This window comes from Pituophis catenifer, unplaced genomic scaffold, assembly GCF_029215685.1.
Source record: "Pituophis catenifer annectens isolate HBS135680 unplaced genomic scaffold, rPitCat1.0.hap2 SCAF_1, whole genome shotgun sequence".
NCBI lineage: Eukaryota > Metazoa > Chordata > Lepidosauria > Squamata > Colubridae > Pituophis > Pituophis catenifer.
The window spans coordinates 304,374,522-304,384,988 of NW_027256881.1; the positions used below are offsets into that span (position 1 = coordinate 304,374,522).

Sequence of the window (10,467 nt, forward strand, 5' to 3'; positions counted from 1 at the left end):
TAGTTATTTTGAAACAACATACAATTCATATTTGTGATAATGATACTCAGCTATTTTACCTTCTTCACAATCTTAAAACTCATTTTATTCATCAATTCTGTTTGATCTTCCATTTTCATACTCTTTGTTAACATCTTTGTCTTCTGTTCATTAATCTGAAACCTACTAATGCTCAAAATTCTTTTAATTTGGGCAGTAATATTTGAACTCCCTTTAAAGGATCTTCCAGTACAAACAACAAAAGTCTGCTAAATTTCCTTTTAAAGCTTTATTCCCACAATCCTTTCATTTTGTCTTTTCTATCTATTCAGTATTTCAAAAGCCAATATGAACAAGAGAGACAAGGCATTGTGGTCTTGTTACTTTTTGTGTAGAACAGATTTTGTTAGATCTCCATTAACAATTACTTGTGCTTGTTGTGAAGTGTAAATCAATTTTATCCATTTGATAAAGTTCTCTCCAAAATTCATATCTTTCAAAACCTTGAACAAGAAAGTAAAATTTTCAAAGGCCTTCTCTGCATCTACACAAAAAAATCAATGTGGCTTGTTTTTCATTATGGTGCTCCAGCTATTCCAAAATGTCCAATAAAATTCTAACATTGCCCTTTATCTGTCTTTTAGGTAAAAACCCACATTGATCCTCATGAAAAAAAATCTTACAAAATTATTTTCAGTTTATCAAGACAAAATTGTTGTGAACAACTTGGAGTCATTATTCAATGATGATAATGGCCACTATTTTCTTGTCAAAGTCAAATGTTCTCCTTCTTTAGGTCTGAATACTACATTGGCCTCTTTTCAACTCTCTGGCATCTTTCCTCCCTGTAGGATAGAGTTCAGCGTGTTTTGTAAAGGTTGTAAAAGTTCACCCTCAAAACACCTACAGTATAATAAGAACCTGATAATCAGGGGTGGGTTCTACTCAGGGGTGGGTTCTAAAATTTTTTACTATCGGTTCTGTGGGCGTGGTTTATTTTGTGGGTGTGGCTTGGATGTCATGTGACTGGGTGGGCGTGGCTAGCTGGTCATGTGACCAGGTGGCCATGGCTATGTGTATAGGGACTACTCAGAGGGCTGAAAAAAGTCATTTCTGACAGGTCCTCGCACTTTTGACTGGTCCTCACACTTATGACCATCCTCACATTTATGCCCGTGCAGCATTCTTAACAACCATGTCACTCATTTCACAACTGCTTCTCTTCACCATGTGACAAGATAGGGCGAAAAACATAAAATGTGAGGACAGTCGTAAGTTTGAGGACTGGTCAAAAGTGTGAGGACCAGTCACCATGTGACAAGATAGGGCAAAAAACGTAAAATGTGAGGACAGTTCGAGGACTGGTCAAAAGTGCGAGGACCAGTCAAAAATAACTTTTTCGGCCCTCTGAGTAGTCCATATGCACAAAAGGACTACCCAGAGGGCTGAAAAAAGTGATTTCTGACAGGTCCTCGCACTTTTGACCGGTCTTCGCACTTATGACTGGTCATCATTTATGCCCATTGTAGCATTCTTAACAATCGTGTCACTCATTTCACAACTGCTTCGCTTCACCATGGTGATCAGATAGGGCGAAAAACGTAAAATGTGAGGACAGTCGTAAGTTTGAGGACTGGTCAAAAGTGTGAGGACCAGTCAAAAATAACTTTTTCAGCTCTCTGAGTAGTCCATATGCACAAAAGGATTCAATTATTTCTTCAAAGTGCTGATGATTGCACCATGGCTGGAAGAACAACACGGGAGTATTTCCTCCCAACAGCAATGTAAACAGCTTAAAATAATCCTTCCCCTTTAAGAAAGTCAAGCAAAAAAACAGCCTCCGGAACCGGAAGTGACTAGGCATACTGCTGGAGAGGCAGTTTCTGTAATAAAGATTAGGCTAGGAAACAACACCAAATGTTGTAATTAGTCCTTACAGGATTAACCCTGTAAAGTGGAAAAAAACAAAAGGAGATTTCTTTTAACAACCGGTTCTCCGAACTGCTTAACTACTTAACAACTGGTTCTACCAAAGTAGAATCCCACCACTGGGTCTACCCATTTATTTTTGTAGGCACCGGTCTACTCATTTGTTTCTTTTAACACTGATCAGCTGTAGGGCGGCCCTTTGAAGCCCCGTGGCAAGAGTTTAAACAGTTTTTTTCCCTCTAGCCATCAGCTGGGACTCAGGAGGCAGCAATAGATTGGGGGTGGGGCCAAATAAAAGGTAAGAATAACCCGGAGGGGCGGGGAGGCAGGGGGGCGAGGGGGGGCAGAACTGGTTCGGTGACATCATATGATCACCACTACCAGCTTGGCCGAACCGGGAGGAACCCACCATTGATTCTACTTACCTTTACTACCAGTTTGCAATGGGGCCGCGCGCAAGCTCAAAAGCTTCTGCACATGTGTAGAAGCGTTTTGATGATGTCAGGGTCGGTGGGTGGAGCCTCCCATCGGTTTGAACTGGTACGAACCGGGGCAACCCACCACTGCTGATAATCCAACTGGACCAAGCATTTTTCCTAGTTTAAACTTTTTTAATAGCTTCAGAAACTTCCCTAATTGTTATGAGTCCATTCATAATCTGTCTCTGTTCCTCTGTGATCCTCAATAAATTTTGTTTCTTTAGAAATTCATTTATTTTCTCTAGAGAGGTGTCACTTCCTTTATAGAAATTGATGAAATGTTTTTTATATGGCCACATTATCTAACAATGCAGTACGTCCCTCTTGTAATTTCAATGTCATTTTTTCTTTTTTCATATTTTGTATTTATTTGTTTTTTATATAGCTACCAATATCACCAAAGGAGACTCTGAGTGGTGCCAAACAATAGAATGTGTGTGTGTGTGTGTGTGTGTGTGTGTGTGTATACAGCAAATATAAATATAAAACACTATAGGTATGAATATTCTTTTTAAAAAAACCCAAAATATAATCAAACATTTATATTTTCCTGGTTTATTTGGAAACTTAAAAGTTTTTTTTTACCATGTACAATTGAGATGTAGGTTGGTTATGCTGTTCTATAACCAACAATCCTCAAAGAACAATCCTCAGTTGAATTAATCTGACGGTCTATTTGACACTGTAGTTTAAAGACTGTGTAGATAAGCAAATAAATAAACAGGGAAGAAGGACTAATGTTTTGAAATGGTCCATTTACTATTAGCGCCAGACTAGAAGGACAAAAAGATGCATAGATCACGATCTTTGTAGTGAGTTGCACTATATTTGTATTTAAATGACAATTATTTCTAACTGCATCTATATCTGGTGCAGTGTTAAGGACCAGATAGTATCTTCAGTGAAGATGATTCTTATTGTTGAGACAAGTAATTTTCATAGCCTGAAAAGGCTTTTCCATTGCACAGAAGTTTTTTCTGGCTATTGAAACTTTAGGCTGCATCAATTGAAGCAACATGGCCACTTCACTTCACTTTTAAAAGAAGGAGGATCTCATTTGCAAAACTTTCTTTTTTTTTCTTTTTTTCTTTTTTTTTATATTTATTTTTTTTCTCCAATTTTTATTTATAAGTATAAACTAAACAGAACAATGAAACGTACAAAACATAAAAACATATAAACATCCATTTCAATACATGTCCAGTTTGTTGCAACTATAATATACATTTCTCTTTGTATTTTGACTCTTCCTTATTTGGTCATTCCCTTTTATCTATCTAATATTGATCTTTGTTAACCTATGTTTGTTCTTTGTTTCCATCATATTATATTTGGTCATTTTATTTACTTCCTATTGCTTCATCTCTTTCCTATCTTTCAATCAACTATACCACTTTTCCCATACTAAGTAAAAGTCATGTTCTTCCCTATTTTGTAATTCCTTTGTGAGTCTATCTAATTCTGCACATTCCATAATTTTATTGATTACTTTATCTGGTGTTGGTATATCACTACTCTTCCAGTGTTGCACGTATAGTATTCGTGCTGCTGTTATCATATGTATAATTAAATAGGTTGTTTCTTTTTCATAGTATCCATTCACTATGCCTAATAAGAAGCTTTCTGGTCTTAGTTCTATCTTTTGGTGTGTTATTTCCTCTATTTGTATTTTGATCCTTTGCCAATATTGTTTCGCCATTGGGCAGGTCCACCACATATGGTAATAGGTGCCTTTGTGGTGGTTGCATTTCCAACATGTTGATGGCATGCCAGGGAACATTCTTGCCAATCTGGCTGGTGGCAAGTGCCACCTATAAAACATTTTATAGAGATTTTCTTTATAGGATACAGACATTGTCATTTTATAATTTATTTTCCACAGTTTTTCCCATTTGTCTAACTGAATACTATAACTGAAATATTTTGCCCAGGTTATCATATTTTCTTTCACTACCTCTTCTTCTAATTTATATCCTCGTAAGTAATTGTAAATTTTCTTGATCAGTTTGTCCTGTATCCCTTGCAAAATTTTATCTAATTCTGTTTGACCTTTTTGAAATTCAAATTGAGCCAAATCTTTATTGTATCTTGATTTTATTTGTATATACGGCCACCAGTCAATGTCTGTACCCATCTCTTTTAGTTCTTGCCTTGTTCTTAGTTCCCCCTGATTGTTTAACAGATCTTTATAAGTTTTCGTTTTGTTATAGTCCATGGCATTTGGATAGATCTGGGCTTCCATCGTTGACAACCACTCTGGGATTTCATTGAAGTGAAGCACCTCTTGGAAGCTTTGCATAGTCTTTATATCTATGTATCAGCTCATACGCTATTAATGCCCTTGTATGCCACCATTGTTGGCATACAAAGACTTGCTTGGCAATGTCTAAATTACTCCTCTAATGATGCTGATACACTGAGCTATATTGTTTGTTGATGCAGTTTCAGACAGCAGGTGTAGGAATCTATGTTTCCCATTAATATCAAAATATTGATATTCAATGGGATTAGAGACAAGCAAGAGATAAATATTCCACATATTAAATGATAGAGAACTTTATCCTTGACTCAGGCTTGTTTTTATGTACAGTTGCCTTATCAATGAGAGTGACAGCATATAAGTTAAACAAACAAAGAAATATAATCAGTAAACAACTAGCAGATTGGTCATCTCTACCTCTTCTATATTTCACCATATAAAATGTTTTTCTATTTTGAAAGTTTAAAAACTTAAAACAATAAGTAAAAATATGGAACATTAGAAACACTATACTATTGCAGATACTTTAGAAATCACATGCCATGTTAGAAGTCACTAACAAGACAGTGGAAACTCTCTGTGATTGATGAATGCGTTTGACAGAAGGCTCGGAACATGGTTTTAGCTATTTCTCAAAATTCACACCATCCTCTTTTCCTTGCTTGACTTATGCCACCTTGATTCATCTTTGCTGATCAGCTTTATATTTTCTTAATATACCATCCCAAGCTGCTTGTGATCATCAAGGTATCACATCCCACTGCTAAAGAACCATTAATGTAGGAACTCAATTTCTACTTCAAGGTTTTAATACCAGAGGGGCTGATCACTGAAATATATTTTTTTAACTTTTGAATCTATGCATGACAGTTGTAACTATTATAATCTATAGATATAATGTATAATCTATATATGACTGTTATAAAAAGGAAGTCATCCCTGCAAAGCATGTGTGGTATGCTGGTTCCATCAAATCAGCATGAACAAAAAACAAGATCCCAAAGGATCCTTGGAAAAGCACAAAGTCAGAACAAAGAAGAAAAGATCACCATTTTAATAATGTCATCAGTTAATAAAAAATCACCTGTCCCACCAACACCTCCAAGGAATTTGAATTCCAGGACTTTTCTCCAACACTGGAGAAAAGAACTTTGAAGCTGAGGCTGATGACTTGGTGAGCATCTCCGAACTGGGGAGAGATGCTTACAGGGTGGTGAGAAAGTGCATCATGTGAAGAGTAACATGATCATGGCTGTGAAGAGAATCTGAGCCATTGTGAATACTCAGGAGGAGAAGAGACTGGTAATGGATCTGGATGTCTCCATGAGGACAGTCAACTGCTTTTACACAGTCACTTATTATGGAACCCTTTTCAGAGAGGCTGATATCCTGATCTGCATGAAATTGATGGCCATGTCTCTGGATAAATTTTACAAGAAGGTCTGGAGAAGAAGACCATTCCTGAAGAGATCCTGGGAAAAATAGCTGTGTCTATTGTGCAAGCACTGGAGCATCTCCACAGTAAATTGTCAGTGATTCACAAAGATGTTAACCTATCCAACATTGTGATCAACAAATCAGAGTTCAGAGTCACAGAAGTGAGATGGGCAGTGAATAAATTTAATAAATAAAATAAAATAAAATAAAATAAAATAAAATAAAATAATAAAATAAAATAAAATAAAATAAAATAAAATAAAATAAATAACCTCTTTGAAATCTCTGTAAAAAAAGATCGGATATCACAAAAGCCATTATTCATCTGAACTTTCAGAACAGAATCAGAAGCATTTGTGCCTTGTAAGTCTATTCATGAATAAAAGGTAAATGCTTTCATAACTGAAGTTATATATCAGCTTTTTATGGTTGAAGTTTTACAAGCAAAACTCTGACTTCATACAAAATAATATATAGACTTTTACAAACCATAGCTTTCTGACTTTGACAGTTATTTTGTTGGCTGGTAATACCTTTTTTACCATTAGCCATATACTATTGCCAGGAGTAAAGTCTTAGATGATTAAGCAATGATATGATGGAGTTATTTAAATTAACTAAGGGTTATTACAAAATTAAATACAAAGATATATTTAATGCAATTGGTTGGGTTACAGCCAGAAAGCCCAAACGTCCACAAAAGTAGAATGTACTTAGTAGAATGTACTTAGAAAAATGCAGAGATCTCTTTCCAATGAAAGCAACATAAGCACGCCAATCATCTTGAAAGCTATTTTTTAAAAGTTATCTTTGAAATTATCGGCAAAACTCTACTATTGTTGAATATAAAGAAGGAAAGATAGGTTTTATATAAAAGCAAAAGTATTGTTACTATAGAAAGCTATAATCAGTGATGTTATAACCGAAGAGGGCATGGTGGGGCAGCAGCCTTAAAGATGCTGGATTACAGCCCACAGCATCACATGGCGGAATGAGCTCCTGTCCTTTGCCCCTATCTCCTGCCCACCTAGTAGTTTGGAAGCATGTATTGTAAAATGCAAGTTGATAAATAGGTACCACTCTGGTGGGAAAAGCTACCAAGGTTCTATGCAGAAGTGGGAGTTGTCATCAGACCTGCCTGGATGTAAGACAAGGTCAGCGGAAGAAAGCCTGGATGACACAACATTCCCCAAATGCTGCTAACCAGCTGGTGCAAAGCTAGTTCGCCCCCTGCAGTGTACCGTGGAGAGCACACATGCGTGAACAAAATGAACTAGCCATCTTAGGCTGCCAGAACTACTTTGTGGTTAAAAAGCATTGTAGACTTCCCTGGCTATGTATACTATACATTAAAAAAAGGGAGGGGGGATCAGTGTTGTTGATTTATGTAAATCCACTTTATTACAACCTCTGACTGATATGCAGCCTTGTCTGTTCTTGAGCCATGATATTTAAATACTATTAGCAGAACTGATATTCCAGTCTATCAATGTAACTCTCAGAAGGGCTACTATTCCAAGTTTTGTGAAGGCAAAGCAAGCAACACAATTCAAACCAGCGGAATCCTCAGCTGGTTCTTTGCTACAGTAATCGTCGTTATGCTTACTTCCTGATGCCTTGCAGAGTTCACGTGGACTAAGTAGGAGTTTGTTTGCTTTTAAACATGTCAAAAGAATTAGCTGAGGTTTACAATAAAAATTGTCTGAGGTTTTCCTAGTCTGCAATAAGGATGTTGAGAATTTTGTTTGGTCTAACTTTTTAAATGAATTATCCTGATTTACACTTCCTGGACTAACATGCTGATTAGAATGTAATTATCTTTTGGTTTCTCATTTATCCAGATTTTGTGCTGCACTTCTAAGCAGTACAACCCACAAAAATGGATTTTCAAGCAATGAGTAGACAGAATATATTTTATTTGAAAAGATATATATTTTGGAGGATTTTTTTTTTTTAGGAGAAAACATGTATGAAAATCAATTTGATGCATACCATAAAAGTTCCTTAAGTTCTCAGGGGTTGAAAATCCTGTCTGGATTTAGAGCAGGGAAGATTTTCAGCTCCTGAATGGAGCCTCCCAGGGTCTCCTCCATCGCCAGAGACACACGGCACTCCTTACCTGGTACTCTGCTAAATGACCCTGAAGGTTGCTTAATGACCATGATAGGAAGTGCCAGGATTGTAGTTGTTGAGAGAAGTAATCACAAGTGTGTCTCACCTAATGACTGTTTTGCTCAATTATCAAGATTCCAGTCCCAATTATAATCGTAAATCAAGGATTACCTTTACAGGAAAAGAGGCATCTCTGACAAGTGTGTGAGAAGAAAATATTCAGAGATAATTTTAAAATATAATATAAAATAACGTAATTTTTGAAATTCACCAGACATAAGTGCACAAGGGGTACCCTGATGGATTGGATCTTAGACCCATTTGGTTAAGCAATCTGTTCTCAGTGTGGCCAACCAAATGCACAGTTTCCCAGCAGATGGCTTTCACAGCAGTGGTGGGATTCTGCCGGTTCTGGGGGTTCAGCCGAACCCTTTGTTAAATTGCTGGCTCGCCCCGCCTCTTGCCCTGCCCCTCCGCATTACTATTTATTGCCAATAAATGGGGCGAGAGAGCCAGCAATTTAACAAACGGTTCGGTGTTTTTTTTGTAATTTATTGGCCCTGCAGCACACTGAACCGTTTGTTAAATTGCTGGCTCGCCCGCCCCTCGCCCCGCCCACCTCCCACCCGTGCAGCACCAGCCTACCGTAGCCAGGGGTAGGCAATTGTGTCTCTTTTACAACCTGTGGACTTCAACTTCCAGAATTCCTGAGACAGCTTGGCTGTCTCAGGAATTCTGGGAGTTGAAGGCCACAGGTTGTAAAAGAGCCACAATTGCCCACCCCTTCCCTAGCCTGAGTTCTGCTGCCTGGGATCCACGTGGGCTGCCACGTGGTTCCCCACCAGCTCCGGACGCAAGAGAGAAGGATGGAGAAAGCAGCTTCCACACCTTCACTCACCCTCACTCTCTTCTCTGTTGGATCGCCGGCCGTTCGCTTACCCCGCCCACTCCCAATCTACTACTGCCTCCGGAGTCCCAGCTGATGGCTAGAGGAAAAAAAACTGTTCAAATTCTTGCTGTGGCGCTTCAAAGGGCCACCCTATAGCCAGTGGTGGGATTCTGCCGGTTCTAGGAGCTGAACTGTTTGTTAAATTGCTGGCTTGCCCCGCCCCTCCGCACCACTATTTATTGCCAATAAATAGTGGTGGGCGAGGGATGGGCGAGCCAGCAATTTAACAAAGGGTTCGGTGTTTTTTTGTAATTTTATTGGCCCGTGGAGCTTCAGCATAGGCTAATTAGCCCTTGCTTAGATCGGCTCCCGAGTCTCAGCTGATTTGTCTCAGCTGTTTTGCTGCTTGCTGGAGCAATTTTTTTTTTCCTCTAGCTATCCTGAAACTGAAACTGCTTTGCTGTTGCTGTAACGTTGGATAATTAGGCAGGCAGATTTCTTTTCTTTTTCCTCACCAAAAAAGGAAGGTGCAAACAATGGGAAATTTAGGGAAAAAGAGGAGAGTTCAAGATTTTAAAACACAAAAGAAAAAAAGCTCTATTTAACTAGGGAATTGTAATAATTGAGATACTATTAATTGTATATTTCTGAAAGCAGAAATGGTTAAGTTGTGGTTTGGAGGAATATATGGGGGAATTTATTTGGTTTATTATTATTGGTAAATATAATTAATTGATTTGTAAGAAATTGGACTGCATGGAAATAATTGGAATATTCATGTTCATATTGATTAATATACAAAAAAGGTAGTTATATAACTAATTGATTCATATTAAAATGTTGAATTTATATTAAACAACTGTAATATTACATAATTAACCAATGTGAGGATGGATATAAAAATAGATGACAATGGGAAGGGGTATAATATAGAATAGAAGGGAAAAATTGAATTTGATTAAAATTAGAGATGAGGATGAAGGGTAATATAAATAGATGAGGAATAAATATGGCAAAAAGGAAATATAGAAATTGTAAATTTAATTGAAATGACTAAACACTGTTTAAATTTGTGAACCGGCCAAATACTTTGTTCAAAGAAAATACATTGTATGTTTGTATGTGTGTTTCTAATTATTGTTATTTATTCATATTTGTTTTCTTTTATTCTTTAAAGTTTAACAATTCATTCTTTTATCTTAATATTTTTATATTTGTTTGGGGTTGGCTTTCTTCCCTTTCATCTTTTTTATTGTACAGCAATCTTTCTCCTCAAACCTACCACCTCTGTCTTTTCTTTCCTTCTTACTTTCTCTTCCTCCCCCTCTTCTTCTCCTCCCTACTTCCTCTTCCTTTCTCCTTCTCCTCTCTTCCTCCCTCTC

General features: G+C 37.3%; 1 pseudogene; it reads left to right on the plus strand.

The window, feature by feature from the left end:
* The first annotated feature begins 5,626 nt into the window (after window positions 1-5,626).
* On the plus strand, window positions 5,627-6,278 carry LOC139311572 (dual specificity mitogen-activated protein kinase kinase 3 pseudogene; annotated as a pseudogene).
* The last annotated feature ends 4,189 nt before the right edge of the window (window positions 6,279-10,467 follow it).